Source organism: Dromiciops gliroides, chromosome 4 (assembly GCF_019393635.1).
Source record: "Dromiciops gliroides isolate mDroGli1 chromosome 4, mDroGli1.pri, whole genome shotgun sequence".
Lineage (NCBI taxonomy): Eukaryota > Metazoa > Chordata > Mammalia > Microbiotheria > Microbiotheriidae > Dromiciops > Dromiciops gliroides.
The window spans coordinates 415,415,093-415,428,322 of NC_057864.1; the positions used below are offsets into that span (position 1 = coordinate 415,415,093).

Genomic DNA, 13,230 nt, shown 5'->3' on the forward strand with positions numbered 1-13,230 from the left:
TTGGAAGAACAGGAAATGAAACAAAAGATAAAGGAAAGTACAAATATGAAGAGCTCTATTAGCAAAGATAAGATATTTGAATTGGATGCAGGAAGTGGGGGGTGGAGAGCTGAACAACCCATGGACTCCCTTTTCCCTTGAAGTTCATAACGTCCCATACAACAGAAGAAGCAAGTCCCCGTCCCGTCCCCCCCCCCCCCCCCCCCCCCCCCCGTTCAAGGGTTTTTCCCTGCCCTCTCGCCCCCTCTCTCTCTCTTCAAGCCCTTCTCCTTTGGGTATTGGGGACAGCACCTTTGCTCCTGCACTAATTATTATGCTCTATTACATCCTGCTTCCAACTCTAGTTGTAAAAGCCCAAGTTTCTCTTGTCCTGATTATTCTTAAGAAGAATAGATGTCCTTGGTGATCTGGGGGCAGTTAAGCTGGTAACGATTTCACCGGAAATTTGTTTTGGCTCATCATCTTAAGGTTGGGTTGGGTACTGTGCCTTTATTATTAAGTGAGGGGGAGTTTATCCAGCCCCTGAGGCAGAAAAGTAGGTGAGAAACTTAACTTAAAAGTTCTTAAGAACCTACTGGCTGCTGCCTTCCCTAACCCTCAAAATGCTGCCACCCATTCCATTATTTACTGTTGTTAAAGTGAAGCGTCTAAGAAGAGATTGGGGAAATAACCCAAGATAAACACTACTCCTCTTTTGTAAGAGGTTTTTTCCAAGGCAGTGATATATTTTGTAGAACTGGTAGTTCTAAATAACTCCATAGTCTATGCCCAAAAAAGTATGTGCCCTATATAATATTACCTCAACCAATGTTTTGCAACCATTAAGGCATTACAACCAAACTGCACCATATTATCCCCAGCCCTTTGAAACCAGCATGAAAAGCATCATGTCGTAGTGGATAGAGTGTTGGTCAATTCAAAACCTAGGTTTGAAGCCTGTTCTGACATTTACTTGCCTTGTGATCTTGGGCAAGTTACCTAACCTCCCAGGGCCCTAGGCAACTCTTTAAGACTGTAAATTATGGGATATTTTCTGATCTGCATTTGTAGAGGGAGTTTCTCACACCAGGAAGTGGCCCCACTGATGAAATTAGAACAAGATAAAACAACAACAACAAAACAATAACACTGTTAGATATGCTTGTACTACAACTTTTCACAAGAAACCTCTAACCTACCCTCTACCTCTCTTTGTAACCTTGGCATAATGAAATTAATAAATATGACTGTTATATGTTATATGTTATATGTTTGTTATATGTTATATGTTTGAAACTGGTCTCCCTATATTCCAGTCTGTTCTGCACATAAGCTGAATTTAAAATACCACTTGGATCCAATCATTCCCCAGCTCAAAAACAAATCAGTGCCATATCACTGTTGACCATAGTTTACCAAACTAATTTAATCATGGAATACTTTGGCAATTGAAAATAGATTGACGGAGACCTTAAATGATATTCCAAATGGTACCTGGGATATATGGAATATCACTACAATAGAGGTAGATCAGGAAAGTTTTGGAGGAGTATCAAAGAAAAAGGGACACAATATGCAGGAAGATGAAGGAACATAGTTGTCCAATATAAGGTACGAGGAGGATGCTAGGTTTTGCAATCAATCACAGATTATATAAAGAGGGATCGTGGCATATATGATGAATACATGATATGAGAATAAGCCTTGAAGTATCTTCATCAGATACTCTTGGATTTTTTTTGGGGGGGGGGTGGTGAGGCAATGAGGGTTAAGTGACTTGCCAGGGGTCACACAGCTAGTAAGTGTCAAGTGTCTGAGATCAGATTTGAACTCAGGTCCTCCTGAATCCAGGGCTGGTGCTTTATCCACTATGCCACCTAGCTGCCCCCCTTCCTCAGATATTCTTCAAGGAAAGATGGTAGAAGATGTCTGTATCAAAGCTTGCATGTGAGAGGGATGGTGGTGTAAATGTCAGACATAGGGTGTGAAGGGGGATGGGGAAAGGTATACATCTGGAAGTAGAGTGTGTGTATGTATATACATATAGACATAGACACATACATAATGACATATACACCCATATATGTGTATATACACACATATTGGTAGAGTGTCTCAAAAGTCTTAGTGCGGTTTTAAGCTTTAATAGCTTAAAACTGTACAATTTTTGACATACCCCATATATGTATATATGTACCAGATATACCATATCAAAGAGGTTGTCAGCCTGTATTTTAGTGGCCTGACCAATATATTCTCATAGAGGATAGAGAACCCTTATCATTGTGCCTTTCACTCCTTACATCATCCTTCCTCACAATCTGTGTTTGATTGACTTACACCATAGCAGCCTCTCATGTTTAGGGTTGACAAAATAAAAACTAAACAAACACAATTATAATAAGGCACATTGATAAGAGCCCCTTCATCTTCTGCAATAATATATTGGTCAGGCCATTCAAATATATGCATGTGTACATATATACCCACACCCCTTTTTATATGTAGGTTTATCTATGATACTGAAGGGTTTTGATGACCTATGTGTCAGATTCCACGCTGGGGGCAAGAACCAGTGGTGTGTATGTCATATGCCCAGTGTGAGGTGTATACCAAACAGACTGTGTATATTAGACCCAGGTTGTGGGAATAGGAACAAGACGGAATATATATATAATAAAGGCATAATGTTGGCAAGGGGATTTGAAGGTATGGGAGATGGGGAGAAGGGAGATGAGGTCCAAGTTACAAAGCAAAGATTTTGTGTATCTATCAGACACATGGTGTTGGGGATCAACTGGACTGCAGTGAATAGAGAGTGGCTTCAAGACTTGGTCCCCACCTTCCTTCTCCACCCCACCCCCACCCTTCCACACATTCTTTTTCCTTCCACCATAAGGAAAGGCCCAGGTACAAGTTCACCCTGGCACCGATTCAGTAGGAATCCTGCTGACAATGCAGGTTTTTGATTCCTCAGTGACCCCTACCTACTCCACCCCCAACCTTTGCTAACAGTGAAATGTTCTCACAGAACCTTATTCATATAATGTGGAACACCAGGGCTCTGCAGAACATATTTAGGCATTTCTGCTTTTATTATGATGTTATTATTCTCATAGCCTGAGGCTTATTCCTTAAGTTCCAAATTAGAACTTCCATAACACCAGTCATGATAAACTCCTAAATCCCTTTTTTCTCATTCTGTCAACCAGATGATTTTTCTAGTTCTAGAAATAGGAATCCTATTTCATGCATTGATTAGAAAATCCAGCTGCTTCCACCCCCACCCCCAGCCCCCATGCTTTGTAGACTGATTCGAGCTTACTCTCCTTGCCCTCTCATTCAGCTTCCTGAGTCATTGCTACTTTTTGTCCCCTTCCCTCCTTTTTTCAAAGGAAGAAAATGGCTTTCTCCTTTCTTTGTGCTTCTTCAGGAACTTCCTTCAAAGCCACTGAGTCACTTCCCTTTTTCATATGAAGCTTCTCCTCCATTGTCATGTTTTATACTAAGCCGGTGTATTTTCCCCTTCCTTCATTCTCTCTTCACCCTTTTGTTCTTCTCTTACCAAAACAAAAACCAAAAAAACCTAGTCTGTAAGAATTTGGAGAAATTTGATTTTCCTATTTATTGACCATTTTGATCAATTCTGAGCCTTCTTTCTCAAAAGCCACTTTTATAGCTTCATTGAATTTTCCAGCTGATCACTGGGTATTTGGTTGCAAGGATCAGCCTGGAAATTATTTCTTTGATGTTTTCAAAGGCTGGAAAGAATTTTTTTTCTCTTTTTGAGTGCCATTGGGTTGCAGGCTAAAGAATGTTACAGCTTGTAGGAGTTCCAATTAGAGCCAATTAGACCTTGTCAGACCTGCCAGGACTCCAGAATGCCTTAGACAATTCAATCTGCTCTGCCAGAGTGGAAATTTGATTTTTCTTCGTGAGGGCTGGGAATCTTGCTGTTTTATAGATATGGTTTATTTCAGTCATATTCATGGGACTAGTAGAGCCTAACGTATAGAAGGGTTCCAGATACCCGCCAAACAACTTTACCACTTTATCTTGGCTTCCATTCATTTCACAAGATTAAGTTTAGCAAGCATTTTTAAGCACTTGCTGCACACAAGGGACTGTGCTAGGCATTCAGGATACAAAAATGAAATTAAAAATGGTGTTTACCCTCAAGAAGCTTACAAGCAAATATGGGCACATATTTCACACAAGCATAGTTATCATGCAGAAATTAAAATATAAATGCAAAAGAGAGTTCCAAAGTACTATGAGAGGAAGCAAGGTCTAAGTAGTGCTTTAAATATGGGGACATCTAGGAAAACAGAATGAAAGAGATGCTGCTTGAACTGGACCTTGAAGAAAAGGGAAGGATTTCAGCACTCAGAGAGGGTGATGGCAGATAGACTGAGAAAAGGCACAGAAACATTCTGCTTGAGAAAAGCAGGATGAGATTGGGGAACAAAGTCTGACACAGCCCTGATATGGGAAGGTGGATAATGCAATTGCCCTCTGTCATAGTAGGTTAGAGGGAGATTGTTTAGAGCTTTGAAGGCGTTAACCTGATAAACAAGTCAATCAGAGCTTGGGTTTGAAGCAAGAAATGAAGAGTGACTACAGGAGAAAGACTTAGAAGCAAGGTTTATAGCAGGCATATGCAAGAACAGGTGTCAACCAGCAGCCACAAATGCAGTGAGTACAATGCACTACAGGCATTGGATGGTCAGCCCAAACATCCATGCATCATCATGAATCCCAGACTCCCAGTGAGTGGGGCCCCAGCAGGCTCCATGAGTAAACAACTAGGAATCTGCCCACAACAGTCAGGATCAAGACCACAAATGCTGAGGGTCTTAAAGACACCCTCCCAGGGAAAAGGTGTTTTATACCCTTCCTAAGTGGAAATCTAACACATTTGAGTTTGTTGGTTTTTCCCCCTACTGTTGCTAGTTCCCACAGGGTAGAAGAATGCAGCAAAATCTGTGACCCTGGGCTTGGATCTCTACTACTCTTTCAAGAATAAATCTCTCTTTTTTTTTAAGCTGTCCTCACACAGAGCATTTGAAGAGTGGTAGAAGATGAAGGAGGGGAGGTAGATAAGGCCAGGGCAAGCAGACACCTGTATTCCTTATCTCCTGGTGTGGGATGGGAGTGGGTGGGGGTTGGGGAGATTAATTCTTGATAAATAGAAGCTTAAGCAGAAACAGAAAACTCAAAGTATGTCCATATGACTGATTTAAAAACTTGGGCCTTTCAAGGTGACTTACCATTAATGTAACTGCTGTCCATTGTTGTTCCTTCATTTTCTAAGACCAATGATATCACAAGATGATAACCACGTTAAGGAGTCTGTGACTAATCCCATGGGCAGTGGGGAATAGCAGCACAAGGTTCCTACCCCTTTAAGAAAGGAGCTAGGTGGCACAGTGGATAGAGCACCGGCCCTGGATTCAGGAGTACCTGAGTTCAAATCCAGCCTCAGACACTTAACACTTACTAGCTGTGTGACCCTGGGCAAGTCACTTAACCCCAATTGCCTCACTAAAAAAAAAAAAAGAAAGAAAAAGAAAGGGGATTACTGAGACTGCCTTGACTGGGCAATCAATTGTTAACCATTTATTAAGTTCTTCCTATGCTCCCTTGTTCAATCAGTCATTAAACATTTATTAAGCACCTACTATGTAGGTAGCTGAGTGGCAGGGTCTGGAGACAGGAAGACCTGAGTTCAAGTCCAGCATTAGACCCTTACTTTACCAGTAGTGTGATCCGGCATCACGATGCTATCTGTCTCAGTTTCCTCTTCTGTAAAACAGGAATATTTAGCACCTACCTCGAAGGGTTCTTGTGAGGATCAAATGAGATATTTGTGAAGTACTTAGCACAGTGCCTGACCTACAATGGGCACTTGATAAATGCCCCTGTACTAAAAGCCGGTGATGCACAAAGGTGAAACAGTACTTTCCATCAAGGAGCTTAAAAAACAGAAGGGGTGAAATGTACACATATAAGTATACGCAAAATACACACAAACCTTATCATGATATTCTTCTAGTTCTAATGTGCTAGGTAGCTATCAGAGCAAAGCATCAGTGTATAAGGAAGTGTAATATATAAGGGAAAATATAAAAAGGGGGAAATAAAATACTTTTCTTTTAGACGTCATTGGATCTGTGATCACATAAGCCACTGATCTTACAGCATCACTTGTCTGCTCAAAAAATATCAGTGAATCCCTATTACCTCTAGGATAAAATGCAGATTAGATTCCCTGGCCTGGCACTTCCAGCCTCCCACAGTCTGGCTCCAGGCTACTTTCTCAGTATTATTTCATATTTGTCCGCTTCACACTCTCTACATTCCAGTCAGGCTTGATGCTAGCTATTGCCCAAACAACTCTTCATCTCCAGCACCTCCATTCCCCAAAGCCGTCCCCATGCCTGGAATGTACTCCCTTCTCATCTCCACCTTAGAGAATCTCCACCTCCTTCTTGTAAGGCTCCCTTCTGGTGCCACCCCATCAGTGTTTTCTCCTTCCTTCCTCAGATTTGTCCATGGCACTTTGACATCTCCCTTGCCACCCCTCATCTCCTACCCTGGATGGTACCTACCTGTGTCCAGATATTGCTCCTCCCCTGCTAGAATGTAAACTGCTCAAGGGCAGGGACTGTTCACTTTTTGTCTCTGCGTAGTGTAGTGCCTTTCACAGGGCAAATGCCTAATAAATGCTTTTGAATGGAATTGAATCTCATCTCCCTAACTATCTGGACTCTGACCCTGGGTGCCTGAAGCTTTTGCCTTGTCTTGTCCAGAACCAGGCCTCAGCGTCACTTCCTGGCTATTTTCCTGAACCCCCAGAACTCTGCCTCCTTGGCAGGTCTCTAACAAGACCTCCAACCTCAGTTTCAAGACAACTCTAAACCATGTTGCCCTTGGATCCTCCACCCACTTCCACTTTCCAGCTGACCTTTGTGTGCCATTAGAACTCTCTGAGGACAAGGACTGACTTGCTCGCTTGTATTTGTATCCCCAGTCCTTAGCACAGTGCCTGACACATAGTAAATACTTAATAAATGCTCTCTCTGTTTATCATCTGGCAATACAGAATTTTTGAGCAACCTTTTTCTCTCTGATCTCATCTATCAAGGAAACTTTTACTGTGTATAGTGGAAGACACCTTTTTGGAGTTGAGGGACTTTAAGATTTTTTTCCTCAAATCAAGTGGGCTTTTTTGTATTTGAAAAATACATAAATCCCATAACATAGTGGGATCTTCTAAATTGTATTCCTTGGTCGGTTGTGTGACTTTGAAGATGTGATCTGTTCTAGAAATTCATTTGCAAAAACCCAATAGAACCTGAGTTCCTTAAAGGCAGAAGCTGGTTTTTGTTTTCTCTTTGTATTCCTATAATTCCTAGCATGGTCCCTTGCACGATGGCACATGATTGGTAAAGTCTTTTTGAATTGGAAAAGGCTTGGCTGTTTCCCTTCCCATTCTCATAGAAAATACTCTCAATATGTACAAAAATCATTCTAATTGAGTTTTTGTAAAGTTGAGAAGAGTTGACACATGGGTCAGTAGTTACTTATGTCTAGTTGTAGACATCACTTGCCTTTTTTAAGGTGTAATATTATCTACAATTGTTTCCATTCTTTAGGGATTTTTGAGATATCTTGAAAATCAATCTAGTCATTGTTCCCACCTTTATTTTCTTGTGTACCATTTCTATTTTAATTTTTTATGTGTACCATTTCCATTTTCTTTTTTTATGTGTACCATTTCCATTTTTTTTCTTGTGTACCATGTTCTTGTGTAGTACATCAGGACCAAAGGTATAAGAGCCCAAATGTGGTGAATTCATAATTATCAATAATGAGGGAAGATTACTTTATAGATAGGCTAACTAACATGTTCCGTTCCAGTAGTGTTTGTTGTTCTTTCAATGTCATCTATAAATATACAGGAACATATTTGGGTCTCATATTAACCTTTCTTTGGGTTCCTCCCATGCTAAGCATACTGAGAAACACAAATGGGACTTGTCAAAGAATTAGAGCGTTGTGGAACTAGACTGTAGAAAAAAGGGTGAGTTGCATAGATGAGAGCTCTCCCTCTTCCACCATTGCCAATGCAGCAGATGAGGAAAAGATGCTGAATCATAAGGTTACTGCCTGTATACTGGAGTTCAGTAGTACAGAGATGGGCAATGACTTGGTGGCATAAAGTACAATGAAGAATATTACTTTGTGTGTGGGGAGACCATTATTAAGAGTTAGTACAGCAGATGCTAGAGAAAGACCAATGGAGGCTGGGCAATGTGAACAGTGGGGCTTGAACCCTTGCCCTTTTGTTACTTTAACTGGGCTGGGAGGTTGGGAGGAAGGGAGCAATATTGGTCACAGGTGTTTGTATCCAGCCAGCTCAAGCCTTGTGTAGCTGTTGTGTAGCCTATGCAGTGCATGCTGGGATGAGGAACAGGCAGTGATGAAGCTAGCTTACTATCAGGTCCCATTCTTAGACCAAGGTTTCAGTTTAGGAACCCAGGACATTCATAATAACCCTTAACTTACCTAAACTATATCTATACCCCCAAATCCTCTCACACCATTGGACCATTTAATTGTCTTACCTAAAGCACCTGTGTCCTGGATATGATGGATAGGCAGGCAATGAGAGAAGAGGCACCTTCAGCAAAACCAGAGAGTAGCTGGGACTGGGACTAGGAAAACCGAGGACACTAGGACTCAAACATTGGAATAATTCTCCCTTCTTTTTTTCAAGATGGCTCCAGCAGAGTCTTTGATAATTTTTCTAGCTGTAGCCAACAGAAGGTAGTAAATCAGTTTACATTTCTATAACTAACATTTGAAAGTTTACAAAGCATTTTACTTACAACAACTCTCTCTATAAATTAGTATTAATATAAGTATTATATTACTTGACTTACCCCAGTCATTCAGGAGTCAGAGTTGGGATTCGAACTCGAGTTTTTGTACTCCAAGTCTGGCCACAGCAATGAAAATGGTTTTCTGTGCCTTGTTCTGCCACATGAGCTAGAAAAAGCAGGTGGATTATTTGTCCTTAAAATTAATGTCATGGGAAATGAAAGTTGATGGATGCATTTAGCAAAAAATAGAGAAAAGGAGTATGATATTTTATAAGGCCTATAGATGGTATTTCACTAGGTCTTGGTACATAGCTCCCCCTGTTGAAGACATCGGGAGCTCTGTAAAGAGGAGGTAACTACTTTTCAAGTTTAAATCATATTGGTAAATGCACAGAAATAGTTGATAGCAAAGATAAGTATTCGCTTTAGAGAGGAAAAATGCTAAGAACCATTAAATAACATCCTTTATGAAAGAGCAAGAGTAAAATATTAAGTGCAAAATAATCTTTTTTTTATCAACTGAGCACAACTTCTACATGTATTACAGCTAACCAGATGGTTAGCCTACTTTTTTTTTAACGGTCTTACTGGTCTTTGTTCCCTGTAAATCATCTTTTAAAATAAACTTTCACCTAAGACTTTGAACTTCTTTCATCCTGACCCAGGAAGGATTGATCAACAGCTTGAATATAAATAAAAGTTAAACCAGTACCTAAAGTTCACTATACACCTGCCCCAGCCTACCATTATTTTAACTATTTCCAGTGTTCTGTATCATCAGAACACCTACAATCTCCAATATGGAAAAGAAAAAAAAAAGGTTCTTTTTATTTTAAAAAAATTTACATAAAGCTATAAATCAAAGCCATGTCCTGGAAAAAAGCGTTTTTCCTTTGTGCCTCAAAAATCAAAACAGTTTGTTTTTGCTTCTCTATTTACTGATACCTTATTTATAGTGTTCTCACAGTGTTTGGATTTCCACCCCTTTATAGCATAGGCGCACTGTTAAGGTAGCATTGGAAACTTTGTTTAGATCAGCTTCAGTGTTTGGGCTTACTTAGAATAGCAGTTTTGTTCCACACAAGTATCGTTTTGCCCAACTGCCAATAAACCTCAGTAAGTGAACCTTCCTTTGCATATAAACACCAAACAGTTGAAGTGTTTACTGTTAAATATTTACAGTGAGGCATTAGGAACATTAGAACTGGTTTTTCAGGTCTCCATGATCCCATCAGATGCCTTTGAGAGACCCCTTCTCCTCAGTCACGCTGCCCTGCCTAAGCAGGAAGAGCTCAGCTTTACCTTTAGTCTTTTATCCCCAAAGCATTTTAAAGCCTGTTTCCAAAATATTGGCTGCTCTTGTTTATTAATTTTATTTGGCAAGCCCCAGAGATGAGCAAAAGACCAGACCTTTTCAGGAGTCCCTTGCCTTGAATTGATTGGTATTAACTGGTGAACCAGGATTTACTTAGCAGCTTAGATGTGTAGAGCATCCCTTCTACCATCTTCACTTTACTTCCCAGTCATCTCTGAATTTATTCCAAAGCCTACTCTGGGGATATTGTATTACTCAATGATAGGTACCCTATTTTCCTTTGTAGCAAAGTTGGTTATTTCTCCTAGGACAGGATTTGAATGAATGAATGAATTAATAAATGAATGAATGAATGAATGAATGAATGAATGAATGAATGAAACATTTATTAAGTACTGGCTATTGTGAGAATCGGGGTGCCCCCCAACTCCACGTGTTCTTCCTCTCTCCTTTGATAACTTCTAATATACTTTAATAGATGCTTAATGCCCAAAGACTGGTGCTATAAGCTTCTAATTTAAGGCAATCACACCTTAGATTTTAGTCATTACAGTTAGATTTTAAACATAACACTATGCACACTGTGCTAAGTTCTGGGGATACAAATAGAAAATCAAGAGAGTCCTCGCCCTCAAGAAGTGCACATTCTGATGAGAGACACAACACACATGGAAGGTTTCAGCTGCAAGTCAAATGGAAAGGTTCTATGGGTTTTAATGTTATTTCCACTGACAAAATCCTATTTGTTTCTGATGTTGAACCATTTGACACTGGACTGGAAGCACTGCTAATTAAAAGGCTCTTAGATTCATGGTCTTGGGCTGTCCCTATCAGGGTGTAAGGAGAGGTTACTGGTCAAGATGGTGGTAGCTTGTACCTGTTACCTCCTCTATCTCTCTCTCAGGGTACCTGACTGCTTCAGCTAGAAATCTCCCAGACAGAAGTAAGGTAGTATACCCCAGGTGTGAAGACATAAGATGGCATGGCATGTCTGCAGTTATATGAAGCAGGCAAGTTAGACTAGAATGTAGAATGCATGAAGGGGAATAATATGACATTTTTCTGGTAATCCAAATTTGGGATGCAGGTTGTTGAAGGCTTTAAATAAAGACTTAGGTATAAGCATTTTATCCTAGAAACAATGGGGGACCACTGAAGATTTTTCAGTAGGGGAGTGAAATGACCATACCTAAATTTTAGGAATATTAAATCAGTAGTTCTACATACATGGATGAAAGAGGAAGCAGGGATAACAAATAGGTGGTTATCAAGAAGGAATAAGGGGCTGAGATAGGGTCGGGGTTATATGAATAAAAAGGAGATAAAAGTGTGATTTTGGTGTTTTGGAGGTAGAATCAACTATCTGGTGGTTGGATATGGGGGAAACAGAGAGAAAAGAATCAAGGATGACTCAGGTTCTTTCCCTGTGGGTGGCAGTTGGTTAGCAGTTGGTGAGGATGACCAGCCACTTGACCACAAGAGTTGCCTCCCCAAATTGTGGCTGTGAGGGTTGGGCCAGAAGCACAACTAGTGATTTGTAATAGACAACATATTGGATATAACAAAAAAGTTCATTCACCCACCAGAGTTTTCCATAGCCTTCCAATTTCACAGAATTTTTTTCTTCTCTTCCAGCTTTAAGTATGAGGAATAATATGAATGCTAAGGGTGGGTCCTTTCAAATGTCAGCAGGTATTGGACTGAAATAAATTCTATTCATGACCTTTTTGGAAAATGGAACCTGACTTTTCTTCAATAATTCCCACTACTCCATAAGAAACAAAAGAAAGCTGTGTACTTATAACATAGTAACCCACATTTCCACAACACCCTAGCACTTTCCTGACAAGTCGCTGAGACAGGTGGGAGTCAGCAGCTGAAAACTGACTTTATTTGGCCTGCGTTTGGGCCACAGAATGAGAAACTCCGAATCATGTTTGATCCCTACCATGACTACCACTGCCTTGTATTGTGGCCTTGAATAGTTTATCAGCATGCACTTATTTAGTGCCTTCTATCTTTTAGGCGCTGTGCTAAGTGTGGGGAATACAAAGGTAAAAAGTGAAACAGACCCTGCCCTCAACAAACTCATACTCTAAGGGAGGAGACAACGTGTGTATATGTATACAGACAATGTACAAAAGGAAGCTGAGGTAGTTTTGTGAGGGAGAGCACTCTTTAACGCTACTTTTTGTAAATGCACATGAGAAAATACTGCTCTCCATGGCATGTAAGTATTTTGTATTAAGTCAAGATACAGATATTTTGTATTACCAAAGCAATCTGGAAAGACTTCATGTAATTTTAGAGAGAACCAAGGATCCCACAAAGTGGGAGTGATGAGGGAGGACATTCCCCAGCTTGTGAGACAGTCAATGCAAAGACAATATGGAAGACATGAGACAGAATGAAATGGTACAGAAGAGAAAGCAGGCCAATAGGAAGGAGATGTACTTGTTAATTAGGTTAAGAAGATAGGTGGGGGGGCAGCTAGATGGCCCTGGATTCAGGACGACCCGAGTTCAAATGCGGCCTCAGATACTCGACACTTACTAGCTGTGTGACCCTGGGCAAGTCACTTAACTCTCATTGCCCTGCCAAAAATAAATTAATTATTTTTTTTTAAAGGGGGGGGGCAGCTAGGTGGAGCAGTGGATAGAGCACCGGCTCTGGAGTCAGGAGTACCTGAGTTCAAATCCAGCCTCAGACCCTTAACACTTACTAGCTGTGTGACCCTGGGCAAGTCACTTAATCCCAATTGCCTCACTAAAAAACAAAAAACAAAAAAACATATAAAGAGGATAGGTGGGAGCCAGGGTATAAAGGGCTTTCACTGCCTAACAGAGGAGTTTGTATTTCATCACTCAGTCTGTACATGGCCGTTGAAGCTGACTGAGTAGGAGAGTGGCATCATCAGGCCTTTACATTAGGAGACCCTCTTTGGCCGCTGTGTGGAGGAGGACTTCCACTGGGATGCTGAAAGCCAGAGAGGCAGCTGTTTTACTGCTCTGCTCCTTCATTTCCTTTCTGCTATACAATGGAAAGGAT

The 13,230-nt window shown here is 40.6% G+C and overlaps 1 protein-coding gene across 1 annotated transcript in view; it reads left to right on the forward strand.

The window, feature by feature from the left end:
• The window catches only part of FAM120B (family with sequence similarity 120B), a 136,108-nt gene that overhangs the window by 84,867 nt on the left and 38,011 nt on the right, over positions 1–13,230 (forward strand). The gene's annotated exons all lie outside the window — the stretch shown is intronic.